This window comes from Cervus elaphus, chromosome 1 (assembly GCF_910594005.1).
Source record: "Cervus elaphus chromosome 1, mCerEla1.1, whole genome shotgun sequence".
Classification (NCBI taxonomy): domain Eukaryota; kingdom Metazoa; phylum Chordata; class Mammalia; order Artiodactyla; family Cervidae; genus Cervus; species Cervus elaphus.
Window position 1 is genome coordinate 21,650,022 of NC_057815.1, and position 25,584 is coordinate 21,675,605.

The window sequence follows — 25,584 nt, forward strand, 5'->3', positions numbered from 1 at the left end:
AACACTGGAGTGGGTTGCCATTTCCTTCTCCAATGCATGTATGCATGCTAAGTCGATTCAGTCGTGTCCGACTCTGTGCGACCCTATGGACAGCAGCCCACCAGGTTCCTCTGTCCACAGGATTCTCCAGGCAAGAATACTGGAGTGGATTGCCATTGCCTTCTCCAGTATAACCTTGTAGTTGAATGTTAAATTTATTGTTGCCCACTGACTAAGTTAATCTTTTTAATATTTACAGTGTAGAATTGCTGGTGATTTTTTAAAATAAAGTGTGTATTCCTACTGAGGTTGCTATCCTAATATTTTTCACATTTATGTCGACAAAATATTTACAGGATCCAAGACAATTTTGAAGAAGAATATAAGATTGAAGGGACTTACCCATGAGATAATGAGTTATATAGTAAAGTCATAGTCATTAAGATAATACTGAATTAGCGCAAGGACGGACAAATAAAGGAACAAGATATGGTGCTTAGAAATATATATATGAACCTGACATTGGTATTATATTACATATCAATGAGAAAAGGATTTAACTGGTCAATAAGTAATAATGAGTGGTTACTCTAATGAAAAATAAAGGTAACCTGGACTGTTAAAAAAAAAAGTTCTAATGGGTAAAAACCCTAAAGTGAACAGCTATCTGTATGAATCTAGGGATTTTAACACTTTGTGAGTTATAATGTTTTGCAGTTATTCTCAATAGACCAATGGGAGCTTATTTATGTTGGCTCCTGAATCCTTTTTTAAAAATTTATGTGTATATTTTAAATACTTATTTATTTGACTGTGCTGAGTCTTAGTTTTGGCTCATAGAATCTTCGATATTTGTTGTAGCATGCAGGACCTTTAGTTGGAGTGAACCCAGGCCACTGCATTGAGAGCAGAGTCTTAGCCACTAGACCACCAGGGAAGTCACTCCTGAGTCCTTTAGAAATGGCCCTGGTAGTCTTTGATTGCTTTCCATACTGGCTTTGTACATCTCTTACCCAGTAATTATAACAAGCCATTTATTCAAAGTGCTCTGTTTCCTCCAGTGGGAAATGGTATTTAAGACCATAATCTGACTGTCTGTGGTACTGTTATTCAGTTTTGAAGCCATTTGGTGTCATATCAGAGGCTCTGAAGAGCTGCTAGTCCTCTGTGTCTCAGTGCGGAATTCAGTGAGAGGCAAAGTGATAGACAAGAAGATGCTTGTGAGGCTTACAAGCAGGTAGCAAGAGGGTGCCATGCCCCAGGATCTTACTGGGCTAGAGTTTTATAATCAAAGGAAAAATGAAAGAGGGAGAAGAACTTGTTTGTCTTTCTTGAGTAGCTCTCAGAGTACTTTCCACTGAGTAGACTTTATTTTGTGGGGGCTCCAAAATCACTGCAGATGGTGATTGCAGCCATGAAATTAAAAGACACTTGCTCCTTGGAAGAAAAGTTATGACCAACATAGACAGCATACTAAAAAGCAGAGATGTTACTTTGCCAACAAGGGTCCGTCTAGTTAAAGCTATGGTTTCTCCAGTAGTCATGTATGGATGTGAGAGTTGTACTATGAAGAAAGCTGAGCGCCAAAGAATTGTTGCTTTTGAACTGTGGTGTTGGAGAAGACTCTTGAGAGTCCCTTGGACAGCAAGGAGGTCCAGCCAGTCCATCCTAAAGGAAATCAGTTTGGAATATTCATTGGAAGGACTGATGCTGAAGCTGAAGCTGCAATACTTTGGCCACCTAATATGAAGAACTGACTCATTGGAAAAAGACCCTGATGCTGGGAAACATTGAAGGCAGGAGGGGAAGGGGACGACAGAGGGTGAGATGGTTTGATGGCATCACCGACTCAATGCACATGAGTTTGAGTAAACTCCAGGAATTGGTGATGGACAGGGAGGCCTGGCGTGCTGCAGTCCGTGGGGTCACAAAGAGTTGGACACAACTGAGCGACTGAACTGAACTGAACTGAGTAGACATCATGCTTCCATCATCAGTTCCTCCTCCAGGCTGAGCAGGAAAGTTTTCTTGTTCCCTGCATGGTCAATTTAAGTCCACAACTTATTGTTTTTAATGTGTGCAGAGAGCATGTCCTAAGAATCGTTAACTTGAGATATATGGGTTTTATGCGAGCACTGTTTTATTGTTTGGGGGCATGTCTCATGCTTCTGCTGCATGGTTTTGTTGCTAAGCAAGCCTACTTGGTTTTGTGGTTAAGTAAACCTGCTTTCTTGAGTAATCATTAACTTAAACAAGGGTCGCCCATGTTTTTTCTACTTATAATGTCCTAGTGAGATTAATTATTTAATCACCTACTTTGTCCCTTTACTCTGTTCCCATCAGTTGTATTTTTCTTATAACCTGTTCTGTGGACAAAGCTGGATAACCCTTGATTGTACATCTGTAGCTCCCTTCCTTCACAATGAAAAATCCTTATTCTCACCTCCATTTTCTTCCTGCCCTGTAGGCAATGATTTAAACGTTTTTATGGGGTTTTTTTATTCTAAAAATTTAATTATGTATATTTATCCATATACTTATTTTTTTATTAGATAAACGGTAGTAGCATACTTTTCCCCACTTTTCCCACTTACTAATTCTGGAGATCACTCAATACTAGTATAGATAGAGTTCTCATTTCTGCACAGTACTCCATTGTATAGATGTAGCACTATATAGTCAACTAGTCCCTGTTGGTGAAAAAATTAATCAGTCAATCTAAGAAAGAAATGGAAAATTTGTTTGAGCCAAATTGAGTGTTATAACCCAGGAATAGATTCTCAGAAAGCTCTAAGAACAGTTCTGCCCCTTAGAGGTCAAAGCACAGTTATATCAATATAAGTTTTTGAGACAGAGGGCTGTATATTAAATGATGTATTATTGACAGTTTATACAATCAAGTCAGTAATGGGTTATGGGTCATTGTGGCCCCTTCCTAGATTAAGAAGGACTGTTATCTTTTAAGGAACTGTCTTGCTGGTGCTGGGAGAATGTTGCTCTGTATAGTTGAGCAGGTATTTCTGCAAATGGAAAGGTCTGGTCGATGTTTAATGCAGATACATAATGCACAGTGTCGGGAGAGAGGAGGCCAAAGGGCTGAGAAAAATTTTTATGTTTGATTTTTTTCTTGTCTTGCTATAAAATGTAATTTTACTTCATATACTATAATGTATTCAACTACTTCCCTATTGATGGACATCTGGGTGGTTTCCAATCTTTTGCTATTACAAATAATACTATAATGAATAGTCATGAACATTTTGTTTTAGGATATATTCCCAGAAGTTGGATTCTTAGGTCAAATGGCAAATTCGTAAGTAATTTTGCTAGACATGATCAAATACCCCTTCCCTTTCATGGAAGTATTAGCATTTTGCAATCCAGTCAGCAATGTATGTAATTTCCTTTTTCCTACATCGATTCATCCAGGAGATGGGCTTCCCTGGTGGCTCAGCTGGTAAAGAATCCGCCTGCAATGTGGGAGACCTGGGTTCAAGCCCTGGGTTGGGAAGATCCTCTGGAGAAGGGAATGGCTACCTACTCCAGTATTCTGGCCTAGAGAATTCCATGAACTGTATAGTCCATGGGGTCACAAAGAGTTGGACACAGCTGAACAACTTTCACTTCACTTTCATCAAGGAGATATGTTGTCAAACTTTTGAATTTTTGCTAGTCTGTTAAATAGTATTTCAGTGCATTAACATTAATTAATTTCATTGCTTTAGGATGAATGAGATTGATACTCTTTTCAGTGCATCAGTTGCATATGTAATGGTTATTTAATTTTTTAGGAAGTATAAAAGAATATTAGTATTTATTATGTGATATTATTAAAGAAAAAAATTGTTCTGACACTTGTCAAAACATTAACAAATAATGAACAACAGAAAGGAAGACTTAACTCAAGACTGTTGCAATAAAGCATTGCAATGGGGAGAGAGATCAGACTCAACTCTGAATACCGCAAAGATAGCTGAGAATTTGTAGCCAACCAGTAGAATGAAGGGGTCAATGGATGTAAAATTACTTAGTGGAGACATCAAAGGCAGATGGATCCTTGCTGAAGATTGGCTGAGGGCTTATATATATCAAAGGCGGAGGATAAAGTATTTTATCAGATATTAAGGTTGGGCACATTCTCACTAACATGATTTAGCAAGATTCTTGCTAAGACTGGGCTAGACAGGCCAAAGATGCATTGGGGAGTGACAAATGGAGAAGGCACTGATTTAAATCTATGTAGCAAACTTTACCCTGGTTTACTGTGCTTTTCCTGGAAACTTCCCCATAACTGGCCTCCTCACACCCTTCTTTTTGTTTTGAGGTGAAAGTGGTATTTAAGTGGCTTAGTCCATCTCAGGGAGTTACTCAGTTTCCCCAGGGTATCTCCCATGTATACATGAGGTAGATGTGTGAAACTTCTGATGTTTTTCTTGTTAATAGTCTTTTATTACAGGGGTCTCAGCCAAGAACTCAGAAGGGCAGAGGGGAAATTATTTTTTTTCTCCCTTACATCAGTATATACCATAAGGAAGGAAAAATTCTTCCTCTGCCCATCTTAGGTTCTCCAGCTGGGATGCTGGAAACTAGACTGGCCAAAGATAGATTGGCAAGAGAAAAACAAGTTTATTAACATGTGCATTACACATGCATGACTAAGAATCCTCAGTGATGAATAACATTAAAGATGGGATTAGAACTTGGGTTTTAATACCAGCAAAGGAAAAGAGGTTTGGGGCTTCTGGATGAGAATCAAGATATAGGAAGGTAATCAGGAAAAGCATGGTAAACAAGAATTGTTTAGTAAGGTTTGCTTTGCAGATTTGAGTCCTTGTCTTCTCCTTTGATAAGAGTTTTAAGAGTCATCTTTAAGATACTAAAGAGCAAGACAAAATAATCCATTTTCCAAAAGTACACTTTGGGGTGGCATATTCTGGCACCCCTTAATACAAGAATGAAATGTATACTTTCCTGAATTTTTGAAGTATTGTATTTAAAAAATAAAACCCAACACATTAAAAATTTGGAAATTTTGGCCATGTCATAATTTTCTTCCCCAAATTCTAGTTACTTACAACATCCCAAGTATTACCTTTCTATCTGTTGGGGGAAAAAATCACTATCTGTATTAAGTTCATGACAGCTTTAAAATTTTGTTGTCTGTAGCAAAAGTCAAAATTTTAATATCAGAAATATTATTTAAAACCTTAATTAGTAAACTTTAATTGATGTAAGTTAGAATATCAGCAGCTCTAATTTCAAAAATCAGTGAGTTAACAGCCATTAAAGACGATGAAATAATTCAATTTGCAGCAACATGGATGGATCTAGAGAGTGTCATACTGAGTGAAGTCAGTCAGACAGAGAAGGAAAAGTATCATATGACATCCCTTATATGTGGGATCTAAAAGGAAATGATACAAATGAACTTACAAAACAGAAAGAGACTCACTGACTTAGAAAATAAACTTATGGTTGCCTGAGGGAGGGGATCATTAGGGAGTCTGGGAAGATCATGTACACACTGCTATATTCAAAATGGATAACCAACAAGGAGCTATTGTATAGCACATGAAACTCTACTCGACGTTATGTGCCAGCCTGGACGGGAGGGGGACTTTGGGGAGAATGGACACATGTATGTGTGTGGCTGGGTCCCTTCACCATTCACCTGAAGCTATCACAGCGTTGTTAGTTGGCTACACCCCACTACAAAATAAAAAGTTTAAAGTCTGAAAAAAAAAATGAGTTAAAAGTTAGGATGGGACTTCCCTGGTGATGCAGCAGATAAGAACTCGCCTGCCAATGCAGGGACATAGGTTCGATCCTTGGTCCCGGAAGATTCCACATGCCACGGAGCAGCTGAGCCCATGTGCCACAACTTCTGAGTCTGCAGTCTAGAGCCTGTGAGCCACAGCTGCTGAAGCCCGCGTGCCCTAGCGTCTCGCACTGCAACTGTTGAGCCCGCTTGCTGCAACTACTGCAGCCTGCACGCCTAGATTCTGTGCTCCACAGCAAGAAAAGCCACTGCAGAGAAGCCCTCACCGCGATGAAGAAGCCCATGTGCAGCAACAAAGACCCAGTGAAACCAAAAATGATAAATGAGAAAACAAAAGGGCGATAAAGGTTTATATAAATGGATTAAAGATGTACTCTGTGAACTCGCTGGTGCTCTGTGATGACCCAGAGGGGTGGGATGGGTGGGTAGTGGGAGGGAGGCCCACTAAGGAGGGGATGTATGTATACTTACAGCTGATTCACATTATTGTAGAGCAGTTACCCTCCAATTAAAAAAAAGAGATGCCCCATGCCTATTGACTTCATATAACTTTTTCACAGCAGACTCCGACTACTAGCTCAAAATCTTGCCTGTGCCAAATTCAAATTTTACACATCTGATTAACTATATCCTAAATAACCATATTTTAAGCCATTTAGATCCTGCCTGTTTTGCATACCCAGAATCCGCAAGACAAATCCTCAGTCTAAGAAACCAAGTCCCTGCTGGCCTTTTGAGATCCATGACTAAGCTGTCTGTAGCAGCACTTAGACGCCTAAACCTCCTGCCTGGGAGTTCCCTTGCCCTCTTCCCCTGCGGGGTGGCCCCGCGCCTCTGACTGGAAGGTCACCCACCCTCTGTGGGAACTTCCCCTTGCCCGAAACCTGCCAAGCACACCAGCGGAAAGCTCCTTGTGCGCGACTGCCACCTGCTGGCCTTTTCTTTAATAAGCCCCCAAATCCTCTAACAGTAACAAAAGGAAAAGAACTGCCACTGGAGAAAGACTGTCGTAAGGAGTCACCCTAGCATACACAAGGCATAGAGAACCTTGTTCTTTCTATACATATTTCCTTTCGAGGAAGTAGAAGATAAAAGACTTCTAGGATCCAAAAAGCTGATGAAGGTCTAGGGGAAGTTTTTCCTGTGGTTTTCCGGAAAGCAATCATGAGAGAGAAATTGAGCAGCTCAATCTAGTAGAATTATTTGAAAGCCTTAGAAAAGTGCAATAAATAAAACTTTAGATGACTTAGAAAGTTGAGTTCCCTTCACAACATAGGTAAACTATATTAAATAGTGAAAACATACCATTTTATAAATGACAGTGCAAAATTATTCAAATCTTTGAAGTGTATGGAATATGTCACAATGTACAAAACTTGGGCATTACAGTGAAAGAGATTTTGCTTTAATCTCTGCTGTTTCTCCTTGAGTTACATGCCTATGAACAAATTATTTAACTCTGATTCATTTAAGAATCGTGGAGGTGAGTGGCCAAGATAGCAGAGTAGGAACACCCTGAGCTTATCTCTCACAGGCAAAACAAAACTACAACTACATACAGAGCAACTATTGATAAGAAAGACTGATACCTAGAAGAGAAGATTGTCTACAACTAAAGCTATAAAGACAGTGAGATGGGTAGGAGGGGAGAAGACACAGTATAGTCAAGACCCATACCTCCAACTGGGTTACCCACAAACGAGAGGATAATTACAATTAACAGAGGTTCTCCCAAAGGAACAAGGGGTCTGAACTCCACACTGGGCTCCCCATCCAAGGAATCCTATACCTGTAAGATGAACCCCAAAATATTTGGCTTTGAAGGCTAGTAGGGCTTACATTGGGGAAAGCCAAAGGGTTGTGTGAAATAGAGACTCCACACTAATAGGGTACATACAAAATCTCACATGTTCCAAGACCCAGGGCAGAAGCAGTCATTTGAAAGGAGCCACCTACTGACCTTGGAGAGCCTCCTGGAGAAGCAGGAAGCAAATGGAGTTCACCCTTGTAACATACACGCTGATGACTTTTGGCAGTTCATTCTACCACTAGGACGCTGGTGCTGGGAACTGCCATTTTGGAATCCTCCTCTAGCTTATTAATATTAGGACCAAGCCCTGCCCAGCAGGCAAGCTGCCTTAAGACCTGCTGAGGCCATAGCCACCATCATAGAACATGGCCTTGTCCAACAGAGGGCCCCGAACCTGGCTCCATACACCAGTGAGCCAGCACTAGTCCCAGGAACCCCAGAACACTGCAGTTAGACACCTGGGGACACAGCTCTACGCACCAGTGGGCCTTCACTAGCATCGGGACCAGCCATCCAGCAGTGAGCAGACATTGGCGCCAAGATTCCACGGACCCAAGCCCCAACTATCAGTGGGATAACACACCAACTCCAGAACCCCAGGGCCCTGCAGCCAGAGACCCCAGGACGTAGCTCCAGCTGCCATGCCTGAACCAGCCCCAAGAAGCCCTAACTGCTAGTCAGTACGTGGGCACAAGTCCCAGCACCATTGCAGCCCCACAGACCGCCATGGCAGGGCCCAGCCCATCCGTCAGTAAGCCAACACCAGCCCTGAGACACAGCGGACTCTCAGCCAGCTGACCCAGGGTCTGGCCCCACCTACCAGGGTGCTGACACTAGCTTCGGGACCCTCAAGGCTTTCACACAGAGAACCTGGGACACTGCTCTGACCACCACTGACCAGCACAAGTCCCAGGACATCCTGTGTCCAGGCCCCAACCACCAGCATACCAACACCAGCTCTAAGAAACCCTTCAGCCAGCCACCCTGGGATCCAGCCCCACTCACAGAAGGGCCAGCACCAGCTATGGGACACCTCAGAACTTGTAGTGAGCCATATCAGAGATTGGTCTCACCCACCAGCAGGCTGCTACTGTGTCTAGGAATCCCAGCCCTATATCCAGGTTTTACTGAGCAGTGGGCCAGGAGCCCTGGGAGCCCACTGGGTCTCTGCCGCCACCCGCCCAGTGACCCAGCCCCACTAACTAGTGTCTTCATGGGCCAGCCATCCCCATCAGATCACTCAGTGTAGTTAGCCCACCACAACAGAGGACCAATGCACCCCACTCTGGGGCACCACTAGAGCATATAGTTCTGGTGACCAGAGAAGAGTGTGCTGCTTGGATGCATAAGACATCTCCTACAAAAGGCACTTCTCCAAGGTTGGGAAATTTAACCAGCCTACCAAATACACAGCAATAAAAAGAGCAAATTAGGCAAAATGAGGTGACAGAGGAACATAAAGATGATCAAAGAACTCAGGAGAGGAAGGAATGGACAGAGTGAGATGTTAGATGTTTTTAACAGAGAGTTAGAAAATATAAAGAAGAACCAAAGAGAGATGAATACAAAAACTGAAATGCAAAATACAACAAAAGAAATCAAGAGTAGATTAGATGCAGTAGAGGAAAAAATCAGTGAGCTGGAAGACAGAATAATGGAAATAACTGATGTTAAACAGAAAAAAAAGACAAAAGAATAAAAAGAAATGAGGACAGTTTAAGAGATCTCTGATACAATCTCTGAGACAATACCAAGTGCACTTATATTCACATTACAGGGGTCCCAGAAGGAAAAGAGAGAGAAAGTAGCAGAGAACATATTTGAAGACATAATAGCTGAAAAATTCCCCAACCTAGTGACAGAGTCAATTCCTAGGCAGGATGATAAAAAGTCCAGGGTCCCCAAGGAGGAGAAAGGGGTCTGGAATTCTCAAGGAGGAGGAAAGGACAAATGTTTTTTTTCTAAATTCCTTAGTAAGGATTATATAACAATAATGTATCCTGCTTTTTTGTTGCTATCACAACAAACTGTGGAAAATTCTTCAAGAGATGGGAATATCAGACCACCTGACCTGCCTCCTGAGAAATCTGTATACAGATCAAGAAGCAACAGTTAGAACTGGACATGGAAAAATAGACCTGTTCCAACTCAGGAAAGGAGTACGTCAAGGCTGTATATTGTCACCTGTTTATTTAACTTCTATGCAGAGTACATCATGAGAAATGCTGGGCTGGATAAAGCACAAGCTGGAATCAAAATTGCTGGGAGGAATATCAGTAAGCTCAGATGACACCAACCTCATGGCAGAAAGCAAAGGAGAACTAAACAGCCTCTTGAAGAAAGTGAAAGAGGACAGTGAAAAAGTTGGCTTAAAACTCAACTAAGTTCAGAAAACTAAGATCATGACATCTGGTCCCATCATTGCATGGCAAATAGATGAGGAAACAGTGAAAACAGTGGCAGACTTAATTTTTTTGGGCTCCAAAATCACTGCAGATGGTGACTGCAGCCATGAAATTAAAAGATGCTTGTGCCTTGGAAGATAAGTTATGACCAACCTAGACAGCATATTAAAAAGCAGAGACATTACTTTGCCAACAAAGATCCGTCTAGTCAAAGCTATGGTTTTTCCAGTGGTCATGTATGAGTGTGAGAGTTGGAGTATAAAGAAAGCTGAGGGCTGAAGAATTGTTGCTTTTGAACTGTGGTGTTGGAGAAGACTCTTGAGAGTCCCTTGGACTGCAAGGAGATCCAATCAGTCCATCCTAAAGGAGATCAGCCCTGGGTGTTCATTGGAAGGACTGATGCTGAAGCTGAAACTCCAATACTTTGGCCACCTGATGCGAAGAACTGACTCATCTGAAAAGACCCTGATGCTGGGAAGGATTGAAGGCGGGAGGAGAAGGGGACCACAGAGGAAAAGATGGTTGGATGGCATCACCGACTCGATGGACATGGGTTTGGGTGGACTCCGGCAGTTGGTGATGGACAGGGAGGCCTGGTGTGCTGCGGTCTATGGGGTCGCAAAGAGTCAGACACGACCAAGCGACTGAACTGAACTGAACTGAACTGAACTGAATGTATCCTGCTTGAGGACATGTTTCTCCTTCCTGAAAACCTTCTGACTCATCCTGTTATCTTAAAAGGTGTATTTAAATGGGTCTAGTAAGATCTTTACAAACTTGAGACATTCTTTTGATTTATTGTAATAACCAATTAGAAAGTATATAACTCCCTTGCTAAGACATGGGGGCACTCTCTGCCCCCCTTCTGATGTCTGTGTCAGAAACTTTCTCTGTCCCTTTTCTTACTTTAATAAAACTTTATTACACAAAAGTTCTGAGTGATCAAGCCTCATCACTGGCCCCAGATTGAATCCCTCTTCTCCAGAGGCCAAGACTCCCGATGTCTTTTCATGGCTTGGCAACAACCTTTCACTAGGAAAGGAAACAGGCACACAGGTCCAAGAAGCACAGGCAGTCATAAACGAGATTAACCCAAAGAAGACCAAGACTAAAACAATAAGAACAAGCAAAATATTAAATTAAAATGTCAAAAATGAAAGATAAAGAAAGAATATTAAAGCAGCAAGGGGAAAGCAACAAGTACAAGGAACTCCCATAAGGCTATCTGTTGATGTTTCAGCAGAAACCCTGCAGGCAAGAATGGAGTGGCATGATGTACTTAAAACAATGAAAGAAGAAACCCACAACCAAGAATAGTCTACCCAGCAAGGCTTTCATTCAGATTTGATGGTGAGATCAAAATCTTTACAGACAAGCAAAAGCTCAGAGTCAAGCACCACCAAACCAGCTTTACAAGAAATGTTAACAAGGCTTCTCTAAGTGAAAAAGAAAAGGTCATAACTAGAAACAATGAAAATTATGAAACGAAAAATTTGATTCGTAAAGGCTAGCCTACAGAAAATGTAGGAAATAAAGCATGTACAAAGCTAGTGGGAAGGTTAAAAGAAAAAAAAAAATAGTTAAGTCATCTATATCTGCAATAGGTAGTTAAGGGATACATAAAACAAAAATATGTAATATATGATGTCAAACAAGAGTAAATGAGGGGGGAGGAGCCAAGATAGCGGAGGAATAGGACGGGGAATTTCTCCCCTACAAATTCATCGAAAGAACAATTGAACGTAGAGCAAACTTCACAAAACAACTTCTGATCACTAGCTGAGGTCATCAGGCTCCCAGAAAAGCAGCCCATTGTCTTCGAAAGGAGGTAGGACAAAATATAAAAGATAAAAAGAGAGACAAAAGAGCTAGGGACGGAGATCCATCCCGGGAAGGGAGTCTTAATAGAGGAAGTTTCCAAACACAGGAAACCCTTGCCCTGGCGGGTCTGGGGGAAGTTTTTAAATCTTGGAGGGCAACCTATCTGGGAGGGGAAAAATAAATAAAACCCACAGATTACGTGCCTAAAAGCAACTCCCAGCAGAAAAGTACCCCAGACGCCCGCATCCACCACCAGCAAGTGGGGACAGAACGGAGAGGAGCGGGTGGCATTGCTTAGGGTAAGGACCGGGCCTGAGTGCCCGGAGGGCAGTCGGAGGGAGCTTTTGTGAGTTACCAACTTAAACTGTGGGACAGCAAGAGAGAGAGAGAAAATTAACCGGCCGAACACACTGCCGGCCGTTCACAGAACAAAGGGACCGAGCAAGTCCAGAGAAGCTAGCCGGCTGCGGACAGGCCCAGCCCCGCCGGAGGCAGGAGGCAGGGGAGAGGGAAAGGGGCAGGCTCGGCCACAAGGACCGCATCCCCTACTGCACTGCAAACAGGCCTCCACTTTCTAATCAAAGACCTCCTGAGATTCTGGATGGTCGACATCCGCCGGGAGGGTCGCGGCGAGACACAGGGTGCACGCACCGGACCGGCGCCAGCGGGTACTAGGGCTGGGGAGGCGGAGGGGAGAAGGCGCACGCACCAGACTTGCGCGGGCGGAAACTGAGGCTGGGACCACGGAGGGGAGAAGGCGTGCCGCACCCGGGGAGAGTGCGCCTGTCAAGCTCCTGGCTGCCTGAGCCGCTCGGGAGGGGAAGGCACAAAACTCAGGTGCAGCCGAGTCCGCGCTTTTGTGGAACACCCGAGGGCTGGAACCACGCGCAGCGCAGGGCCCACTCCATATACAGCAGCCGGGAGCCTGAGCAGCGTAGACGGGGAAAGCAGCACCAGCCCCTCCCCACAGCGCCAGCCCCTCCCGGCAGCGCCAGCCCCTCCCCGCAGAGCGACGGAACTAGCTACCTGAATAAGAGTCCACCTCCGCCTGCCTGTGTCAGGGCGGAAATTAGGCACTGAAGAGACCAGCAAACAGAAGCCAAATAAACAAAGGGAACCGCTTCAGAAGGGACCAGTGCAACAGATTAAAATCCCTGTAGATAACACCGACTGCACCGGAAGGGGCCTGTAGATATCCAGAAGTGTAAGCTGGAACGAGGAGCTATCTGAAACTGAACCGAACCCACACTGACCGCAACAGCTCCAGAGAAATTCCTAGATATATCTTTACTTTTTTTTTTAATTAAAAAAATTTTTCCCCTTCTTTTCTTGTTTATTTTTTCTCTTTTATTTTCTTTTAAAATTCCATATTACTCCCCCATTACTCCTTAACTTTCATTTTCATAGATTTTTATGATTTTTTTAATTAGGAAAAATTTTTTTTTCTCTTGTTTTTTTTTTTTCTTTTTATCTTATTTCCTTTTAAAGTCCTCTATTACTCCTCTACTACTCCTTAATTTTCATTTTCATTTCACTATAACCTTGCAAAAAAAAAAAGAGAGAAGCCCTATTTTTAAACCGAACTTCATATATATTTCTAAATTTGTTTTTGTTTTTGTTTTTGTTCTTAATATTATATTTTTAAAAGTCTAACCTCTAGATTTTTAATCTTTGTTTTTCAGTATGTGATATAAATTTTGGACATTTAAGAATCCAATATTCAGTTCCCATTTTTATTCAGGAGTGTGTTGATTACTCTCTTCCACATTTGACTCTCCATTTTCTACCTCAGAACACCTCTATTTCCTCCTTTCCCCTTCTCTTCCCAGTTCAATTCTGTGAATCTTTGTGGGTGTCTGGGCTACGGAGAACACTTTAGGAACAGACAACTGCGTAGATCTGTCTCTCTCCTCTTGAGTCCCCCTTTTTCTCCTCCTGCTCTTCTCTATCTCCCTCCTCCCTCTCCTCTTCTTCATGTAACTCTGTTGACCTCTCTGGGTGTCCCTCATGGGGGAGAATCTTTTCACCATTAACCTAGAAGTTTTATTATCAGTGCTGTGTAGTTGGAGAAGTCCTGAGACTACAGGAAGAATAAAACTGAAATCCAGAGGCAGGAGACTTAAGCCCAAAACCTGAGAACACCAGAAAACTCCTGACTACACGGAACATTAAGTAATAAGAGACCATCCAAAAGCCTCCATACCTACACTGAAACCAACCACCACCCAAGAGCCAGTAAGTTCCAGAGCAAGACATACCACACAAATTCTCCAGCAACGCAGGAATATAGCCCTGAGCGTCAACATACAGGCTGCCCAAAGTCAAACCTAACACATAGACCCATCTCAAAACTCATCACTGGGCACTCCACTGCACTCCAGAGAGAAGAAATCTAGTTCCACGCACCAGAACACCGACGCAAGCTTCCCTAACCAGGAAACCTTGACAAGCCAATCGTCCAACCTCACCCACTGGGTAAAACCTCCACAATAAAAAGGAACAACAGACCTCCAGAATACAGAAAGCCCACTCCAGACACAGCAATCTAAACAAGATGAAAAGGCAGAGAAATACCCAACAGGTAAAGGAACATGAAAAATGCCCACCAAGTCAAACAAAAGAGGAGATAGGGAATCTACCTGAAAAAGAATTTAGAATAATGATAATAAAAATTATCCAAAATCTTGAAAACAAAATGGAGTTATAGATAAATAGCCTGGAGACAAAGATTGAGAAGATGCAAGAAATGTTTAATAAAGACCTAGAAGAAATAAAAAAGAGTCAATTAAAAATGAATAATGCAATAAATGAGATAAAAAACACTCTGGAGGGAACCAAGAGTAGAATAATGGAGACAGAAGATAGGATAAGTGAAGTAGAGGATAAAATGGTGGAAATAAATGAAGCAGAGAGGAAAAAAGAGAAAAGAAATGAGGACAACCTCAGGGACCTCTGGGACAATGTGAAACGCCCCAACATTCGAATCATAGGAGTCCCAGAAGAAGACAAAAAAAAAGGCCATGAGAAAATATTCGAGGAGATAATAGCTGAAAACGTCCCTAAAATGGGGAAGGAAATAGCCACCCAAGTCCAAGAAACCCAGAGAGTCCCAAACAGGATAAACCCAAGGCGAAACACCCCAAGACACATATTAATCAAATTAACAAAGATCAAATACAAAGAACAAATACTAAAAGCAGCAAGGGAGAAACAACAAATAACACACAAAGGGATTCCCATAAGGATAAAAGCTGATCTATCAATAGAAACCCTCCAGGCCAGAAGGGAATGGCAGGACATACTTAAAGTAATGAAAGAGAATAACCTACAACCTAGATTACTGTACCCAGCAAGGATCTCATTCAGATATGAAGGAGAATTCAAAAGCTTTACAGACAAGCAAAAGCTGAGAGAATTCAGTACCACCAAATCAGCTCTTCAACAAATGCTAAAGGATCTTCTCTAGACAGGAAACACAGAAAGGTTGTATAAATGTGAACCCAAAACAACAAAGTAAATGGCAACGGGACCACACCTATCAATAATTACCTTAAATGTAAATGGGTTGAATGCCCCAACCAAAAGACGAAGACTGGCTGAATGGATACAAAAACAAGACCCCTATATATGCTGTCTACAAGAGACCCACCTCAAAACAAGAGACACATACAGACTAAAAGTGAAGAGCTGGAAAAAAATATTCCACACAAACGGAGACCAAAAGAAAGCAGGAGTTGCAATACTCATATCAGATAAAAAAGACTTTAAAATAAAGGATGTGAAAAGAGACAAAGAAGGACACTACATAATGATCAAAGGATCAATCCAAGAAGAAGACATAGCAATTATAAATATATATGCACCCAACATAGGAGCACTGCCATATGTAAGGCAAACGCTAATGAGTATGAAAGAGGAAATTAATAGTAACACAATAATAGTGGGAGACTTTAATACCCCACTCACAACTATGGATAGATCAACTAAACAGAAAATTAACAAGGAAACACAAACTTCAAATGACACAATGGACCAGCTAGACCTAATTGATATCTATAGGACATTTCACCCCAAAACAATCAACTTCACCTTTTTCTCAAGTGCACACGGAACCTTCTCCAGAATAGATCACATCCTGGGCCATAAATCTAGTCTTGGAAAATTCAAAAAAATTGAAATCATTCCAATCATCTTTTCTGACCACAGTGCAGTAAGACTAGATCTCAATTACAGGAAAAAAATTGTTAAAAATTCAAACATATGGAGGCTAAATAACACGCTTCTGAATAACCAACAAATCATAGAAGAAATCAAAAAAGAAATCAAAATATGCATAGAAATGAATGAAAATGAAAACACAACAACCCAAAACCTATGGGACACTGTAAATCAGTGCTAAGGGGAAGGTTCATAGCATTACAGGCTTACATCAAGAAACAAGAAAAAAGTCAAATAAATAACCTAACTCTATACCTAAAGCAATTAGAGAAGGAAGAAATGAAGAACCCCAGGGTTAGTAGAAGGAAAGAAATCTTAAAAATTAGGGTAGAAATAAATGCAAAAGAAACTAAAGAGACCATAGCAAAAATCAACAAAGCTAAAAGCTGGTTTTTTGAAAAAAATAAACAAAATTGACAAACCATTAGCAAGACTCATTAAGAAACAAAGAGAGAAGAACCAAATTAACAAAATTAGAAATGAAAATGGAGAGATCACAACAGACAACACTGAAATACAAAGGATCATAAGAGACTACTACCAGCAGCTCTGTGCCAATAAAATGGACAACTTGGATGAAATGGACAAATTCTTAGAAAAGTATAACTTTCCAAAACTGAACCAGGAAGAAATAGAAGATCTTAACAGACCCATCACAAGCAAGGAAATCGAAACTGTAATCAGAAATCTTCTAGCAAACAAAAGCCCAGGACCAGATGGCTTCACAGCTGAATTCTACCAAAAATTTAGAGGAGAGCTAACACCTATCTGACTCAAACTCTTCCAGAAAACTGCAGAAGAAGCTAAACTTCCAAACTCATTCTATGAGGCCACCATCACCCTAATTCCAAAACCAGACAAAGATGCCACAAAAAAAGAAAACTACAGGCCAATATCACTGATGAACATAGATGCAAAAATCCTTAACAAAATTCTAGCAAACAGAATCCAACAACATATTAAAAAAATCATACACCATGACCAAGTGGGCTTTATCCCAGGAATGCAAGGATTCTTTAATATCCACAAATCAATCAATGTAATACACCACATTAACAATTGAAAGATAAAAACCATATGTTTATCTCAATAGATGCAGAGAAAGCCTTTGACAAAATTCAACACCCATTTATGATTAAAACTCTCCAGAAAGCAGGAATAGAAGGAACATACCTCAACATAATAAAAGCTATATATGACAAACCCACAGCAAGCATCACCCTCAGTGGTGAAAAATTGAAAGCACTTCCCCTGAAATCAGGAACAAGACAAGGGTGCCCACTCTCACCACTACTATTCAACATAGTTTTGGAAGTTTTGGCCACAGCAATCAGAGCAGAAAAAGAAGTAAAAGGAATCCAGATAGGAAAAGAAGAAGTGAAACTCTCGCTGTTTGCAGATGACAGGATCCTCTACATAGAAAACCCTAAAGACTCTACCAGAAAATTACTACAGCTAATCAACGAATATAGTAAAGTTGCAGGATATAAAATTAACACACAGAAATCCCTTGCATTCCTATACACTAACAATGAGAAAACAGAAAGAGAAATTAAGGAAACAATACCATTCACCATTGCAACAAAAAGAATAAAATACTTAGGAGTATATCTACCTAAAGAAACAAAAGACCTATACATAGAAAACTATAAAACACTGATGAAAGAAATCAAAGAGGACACAAACAGATGGAGAAACATACCGTGTTCATGGATTGGAAGAATCAATATTGTCAAAATGGCTATTCTACCCAAAGCAATCTATAGATTCAATGCAATCCCTATCAAGCTACCAACGGTATTTTTCACAGAACTAGAACAAAGAATTTCACAATTTGTATGGAAATACAAAAAACCTCGAATAGCCAAAATAATCTTGAGAAAGAAGAATGGAACTGGAGGAATCAACCTGCCTGACTTCAGGCTGTACTACAAAGCCACAGTCATCAAGACAGTATGGTACCGGCACAAAGACAGAAATATAGATCAATGGAACAGAATAGAAAGCCCAGAGATAAATCCACGAACCTATGGACACCTTATCTTCGACAAAGGAGGCAAGGATATACAATGGAAAAAAGACAACCTCTTTAACAAGTGGTGCTGGAAAACTGGTCAACCACCTGTAAAAGAATGAAACTAGAACACTTTCTAACACCATACACAAAAATAAACTCAAAATGGATTAAAGATCTAAACATAAGACCAGAAACTATAAAACTCCTAGAGGAGAACACAGGCAAAACACTCTACGACATGAATCACAGCAAGATCCTCTATGACCCACCTCCCAGAATATTGGAAATAAAAGCAAAAATAAACAAATGGGGCCTAATGAAACTTAAAAGCTTTTGCACTACAAAGGGAACTATAAGCAAGGTGAAAAGACAGCCCTCAGATTGGGAGAAAATAATAGCAAATGAAGCAACAGACAAAGGATTAATCTCAAAAATATACAAGCAGCTCCTGCAGCTCAATTCCAGAAAAATAAATGACCCAATCAAAAAATGGGCCAAAGAACTAAACAGACATTTCTCCAAAGAAGACATACAGATGGCTAACAAACACATGAAAAGATGCTCAACATCACTCATTATCAGAGAAATACAAATCAAAACCACAATGAGGTTCCAATACACGCCAGTCAGGATGGCTGCTATCCAAAAGTCTACAAGCAATAAATGCTAGAGAGGGTGTGGAGAAAAGGGAACCCTCTTAACTGTTGGTGGGAATGCAAACTAGTACAGCCGCTATGGAGAACAGTGTGGAGATTTCTTAAAAAACTAGAAATAGAACTGCCATATGACCCAGCAATACCACTTCTGGGCACACACACCGAGGAAACCAGATCTGAAAGAGACACGTGCACCCCAATGTTTATCACAGCACTGTTTATAATAGCAAGGACATGGAAGCAACCTAGATGCCCATCAGCAGATGAATGGAAAAGGAAGCTGTGGTACATATACACCATGGAATATTACTCAGCCATTAAAAAGAATTCATTTGAATCAGTTCTAATGAGATGGATGAAATTGGAGCCCATTATACAGAGTGAAGTAAGCCAGAAAGATAAAGAACATTACAGCATACTAACACATATATATGGAATTTAGAAAGATGGTAATGATAACCCTATATGCAAAACAGAAAAAGAGACACAGATGTACAGAACAGACTTTTGGACTCTGTGGGAGTAGGCGAGGGTGGGATGTTTTGAGAGAACAGCATCGAAACATGTATATTATCTAGGGTGAAACAGATCACCAGCCCAGATTGGATGCATGAGACAAGTGCTCGGGCCTGGTGCACTGGGAAGACCCAGAGGAATCGGGTGGAGAGGGAGGTGGGAGGGGGGATCGGGATGGGGAATACATGTAACTCCATGGCTGATTCATGTCAATGTATGAAAAAACCCACTACAATATTGTAAAGTAATTAACCTCCAACTAATAAAAATAAATGAAAAAAAAAAAGTAAATGAGGGGAAAGAGGAGTAAAACTGCAGGGTTGTTAAAATGCATTTGAAATTAACAGACCACAACATAATATTATACTGTATTATACATTATATCACATTATATATGTGTGTATATATATATATATATATATATATATATATATATATATATATATATATATATAAACCTTATGGCAACTGCAAACCAAAGAGCTATAATAGATACACACACACAAAAAAGAAAGAAATCCAAACATAACCCTGACGATGATAATCAAATCACAAAGAAAGCGAAGAAGAGGAGACATCAACAACCTAAAAAAAAAAAAAAAAAAACCCCAAACAAAAACTACAGAAAAAAAATCAAAATTAACAAAATGGCAAGAAGTATATACCTATCAATAACTACTTTAAATTGTTACATTTAAACATATTTTAAATGTAAATGTACTAAATCCTTCAATCAAGACATAGAGTGGTTAAGTGGACACAAAAGCAGGACCTATATTTACGTGGCATACAAGAGACACATTCAGATCTAAAGGCAGACATGGACTGAAAATGAGAGAATGGAAAAAGTTATTCCAAGCAAACGGAAATGAAAGCTGGGGTAGCAATATTAGTGTCAGACAAAATATATGTTAAAGAGTGTAACAAGAAACAAAGGAAAGCAACATAATGTTTAAAGGATCAATCCAAAAAGAAGATATAACAATTGTAAATATGTATGTACCCAACATAGAAGCATGTAAATACAGGAAGAAAATATTAACAGACATAAAGAGAGAAATTGATAGGAACATAATAATAGTTGGAAAGTTAACACCCTATGTACAGATCATCCAAGCACAAAATCAATGGGGAAATGCATATCTTAAAATGACACATTAGACCAAATTGACTTTACACATATATACAGAGAGAGAGAGCATCTCACCCACCAATGGCAGAACACACAGTCTTCTCAGGTGCACATGGGACATCCTCCAGGATAAGTCACATGCCAGGCCACAAAACAAGCCTCAATAAATTTAAGAAAACTGAAATTATATCAAGCATCTTTTCTGAGCACAGTGCTAAGAGAAAAATAAATTACAAAGAAAAACCTGCAAAACCCCACAAACATATGAATTATAAACAACAAGCTACTAAACAACCAAAGGATAAGAGAAGAAACTAAAAAATATCTGGAGACAAATGAAATGGAAACATTATAATCCAAAATCTATGGGATACAGGAAAAACATTTCTAAGAGGGAGGTTTATAGCAATAAAGCCTACCTCAGGAAGCAAGAAAAATCTCAAACTACCTAAAGTTACACCTAACGGAACTAGAATAAGAAGAATAAACAAAATCCAAAATTAATAAATGGAAACAAATCATAAAAGTCAGAACATAAATAGAAGAAATGGAGAAGGAAAAACCAATGGGAAGGATCAGCAAAACTAAGAAGCTGGTTCTTTGAAAAAAATAAACAAAATTGATAAACTGTTAGCTATGTTCATCAAAAAATAGAGAGGGCCCAAATCAATAATATCAGAAACAAAAGAAAAGTTACAAATAATACCACAGAAATTCAAAGGATCATAAGAGATTACTATGAACAATAAAATGGACAACCTAGAAGAAATGGACAAATTCCTAGAAATGCATAATCTCCTAAGACTGAGTCAGGCAGAAATAGAAAATAAGAACAGACCAATTACTAGCAATGATATTGAATCAGTAATTAAAAACAAGCAAAGAAAAAACTTAAACAAAAGTCCAGGACCAGATGACTTCATCTATGAATTCTATCAAACACTTAAAGAAGAGGTAACATCTATCCTTCTCAGACTATTTCAAAAATTTGCAAAGGAAGGGACACATCCCAACTCATTTATGAGGCCAGCATCACCCTGATGCCAAATCAGATTTTACAAAAAAAAAAAGAAAAGAAAATAGCAGGCCAGTATCACTGATGAACATAGAGGCAAAAACCCTCAACAAAATAACAAACCAAATCCAACATTAAAAAGATCATTATCAAGTGGGATTTATACCATGAATACAGTAATGATTCAATTTCCACAGATCATCAGCATGACATATCACATTAACAAACTGAAGAATAAAAAATCAAATGATCATTTCCACAGAGGCAGAAAAAGGTTTTGACAAAGTTCAAATCTACAAAGTTCAAATATGATAAAAAAAAAATTCTCCAGAAAGTAGACATAGAGGGAACATACCTCAATATAATAAAGGCCATATATGACAAACTGACAGCTAATATTATACTCAATGGTGAAAAGCCAAAAGCATTTCCTCTAAGATCAGGAACATCACAACAATGCCCACTCTCACCACTTTTATTCAACATAGTGTTAGAAGTCCTAGCCACAGTAATCAAACAAGAAAAATAACTATAAAAAGTCCAATTCAAAAGGAAGAAATAAAACTGTCTCTGTTTGCAGATGATTGATATGACACATAGAAAATCCTAAAGATGTCCCCAATAAACTACTTGAGCTTATCAATGAATTTGGTAAAACTGCAGGATACAAAATTAACAAATAGAAATCTATTGCATTTCTTTACACTAACAATCAACTATCGGTAAAAGAAATTAAGAAAAAAATCCCATTTACCATCACATTAAAAAGAATAAAATACCTAACTAAGGAAATAAAAGACCTGTGCTTGGGAAACTGTAAAATAATGATGAAAAAAAATTAAAATGACACAAAATGGAAGGATATATTATGTTCATGGATTGAAATAGTTAATATTGTTAAAATTCCCATACTATCCAAGGCAATCTACAGATTTAATGCAATCATTATCAAAATACTAATGGCATTTTCATAGAACTAAAACAAATATATCTAAAATTTGTATGAAAACACAAAAGACCTTGAATAGCTAAAACAACCTTAAGAAGAACAAAGCTACAAGTTTCAAACTATCCTACAAAACTACAGTAAATAAAACAGTTGTGCTAGTAAGGCACTAGCACAAAAACAGACACTCAGATCAATGGAAGAAAATAGAGAGCCCAGAAATGAACCCACACTTATATGGGTAATTAATCTATGACAAAGGAGGTAAGATTATACAATGGGAAAAAAACAGCCTCTTCAATTATATTTTGTGAAAACTGGACTGCCATATGCAAAAGAATCAGAATGGACTACTCTCCCACTCTTTGCACAAAAATAAATTCAAAATGGACTAAGCTGGTAAAGAATCCATGTGTAATGCAGAAGACCCTGGTTCAATTCCTGGGTCAAGAAGATCCCCTGGAGAAGGGAACGGCTACCCACTCCAGTATTCTGGTCTGGAGAAGTCCATGGACTGTATAGTCCCATGCAAAGAGTCAGACATGACTAAGCGACTTTCACTTCACTTTCAAAGACTTAAATATAAGGCTTGAAACCATAAACTTCTAAAAGAAAACATAGAAAGTACACTCCTTGACAACAGTCTTTATAATATTCCTTGGATCTCTCTCCTTGGGCAAGGGAAACAAAAGCAAAAATAAATGGTACTACATGAAAAAAAAAAAAAAAAGCCTTTGCACAGCAAAGGAAATAACCAAGAAAACAAGAAGGCGACCCATTGAGTGGGATAAAATATTTGCAAATGATATATTGATACGTGGTCACTATCTAAAATATGCAAATAACTCATACAACTGAACATCAAAAAGACAAACAATCCATTTAAAATTGGGCAGAGAATCTGAATAAACATTTTTCCAAGGAAGACAGACAGGTGGCCAACAGGCACATGAAAAAATGTTCAACATTGCTAATTAGTGAAATGCAAATCAAAACAAAAATTAAATTATCACCTCACACCTATCAGAATGGCTATCATCAAAATACACACAAATGTTGATAAGAATTTGGAGAAAAGGGAATCCTTACTCTGTTGGTGGGAATGTAAATTGGTACACTACTATAGAAAACAGTACAGTAATTTCATAATTAAGGTTCAACAAGAAAATCACAAAATTTTACATCTCCCCTTTATTTATTTACTAAAGATATTTCAAAAGCTACCACAACCATCACATAAATTTACATAGATTGGCCCTACTTATATATAGGGATTTCTCTTTGGAAAAAGTTGACTTGAGAGAGGATCAATTACATGCCCTTTGAAGTAAAAATAGGTGTGTCTACAAAAAAGAAAAAAAAAAAAAAAACAGTATAGAAAGCCCTCAAAAAATTATGACTAGAATTATCATATGATCCAGCAACAGCACTCCTGGATATTTATCCCAAGAAAACAAAAACACTAGAATATATATGTAATCCTGTGTTCATTGAAGCATTGTTTATAATAGTCAAGGTATGGAACAACCTAAGTATCCAGCAAGAGATGAATAGATAAAGATGATGTGGTATATATACACACAGTGGAATATTACTAAACCATAAAAAGGAAATATCTGTTATCTTTGATAACACAGAGGGTATTATGCTAAGGGAAATAACTTAGACAAAGACAAATATCATATGATTTCACTTACATGTGTAATTTAAAAACACAAAACAAAAGAAAAAGCATAAAACATAAACAGTTATAGTACAGAGAACAGCAGGTGTATGCCAGAGGGGAGGTAGGTAGGGGGAGGGAAGAACTAGGCGAGGGAGTTTAAGAAATGCACATTTCTAGTTGCAAAACAAATGAGTCATGGGTACGAGAGAGCTTATTCTTAGGTAGGTTGGTAAGACCAGGACCCTTAAGGAGGAAAAAGTGACAAACATTTCTTTTTAAAATGCTTTGTCTTAGTCACATAAGTCACATAGTTCAGTTCAGTTCAGTCGCTCAGTCGTGTCTGATTCTTTGTGACCCCATGGACCGCAGCACGCCAGGCTTCCCTGTCCATCACCAACTCCCAAAGCTTGCTCAAACTCATGTCCATTGAATCAGTGATGCCATCCAACCAACTCATCCTCTATCATCCCCTTCTCCTCCTGCCTTCAGTCTTTCCCATCATCAGGGTCTTTTCAAATGAATCTGTTCTTCACATCAGGTGGCCAAAGTATTGGAGTTTCAGCTTCAGCATCAGTCCTTCCAGTGAACACCCAGGACTGATCTCCTTTAAGATGGACTGGTTGGATCTCCTTGCAGTCCAAGGGACTCTCAAGAGTCTTCTCCAACACCACAGTTCAAAAGCATCAATTCTCCTAACTATCTATTTTATATATGGGAATGTATATGTTTCAATGCTACTCTCTCAATTCATCCCACCCTACCTTGGAAAAGACTTCTTAGAGAAGACTCTAAGTGACTGAGTGACTGAACTGAGTACTAGGGATGTAACATGCAACATGATAAATATAATTAACATTACTATATGTATGTTATATATAAAGTTAGACTTAGTCCCTAGAGTTCTCATCACGAGAAGAACATTTTTTTTTCTGATTTTTTAATTGTGCATCTATATGAGGTGATGGGCTTCCTAGGTGGTAGAGAACCTGTCTGCCAATGCAGGAGACATAAGAGATGTGGGTTCAATCCCTGGGTGGGGAAGATTCCCTGGGGGAGGGCATGACAACCCACTCCAGTATTCTTGCCTGAAGAATCTAACAGACAGAGGAGTCTAGCAGGCCAGAGTCCATAGGATCGCAACTATCAGACATGACTGAAGCAACTTACCATGCATGCATGCATGAGATGATGGATATTTATTAAACCTGCGATAGTCACTTCATGGAATATGTAAATCAAATCATTATACTTATCTTAAACTTAGATAGTACTGTATGTCAATAATATTTCAGTAAAATTGGGGGGAAAAGAATCGTGGAGTACATATCACCTGCACAAATTCTAAGGACAGTGAGAATAAAAAACAGTCCCTTCTCATGAGCTCACAAACTAGCAAAAGAAACCAATAAACAAACCCCATAGTGAAACTGGCTCAGTTTTGTCCGACTCTTTGTGACCCATGGACTATACAGAATACTAGAGGCCAGAATACTGGAGTGAGTAGCCTTTCCCTTCTCTGGGGGATCTTCCCAACCCAGTGATCGAACCCAGGTCTCCCGCATTGCAGGCGGATTCTTTACCAACTAAGCCATCAGGGAAGCCCATCAAAACAAACCCCATACAA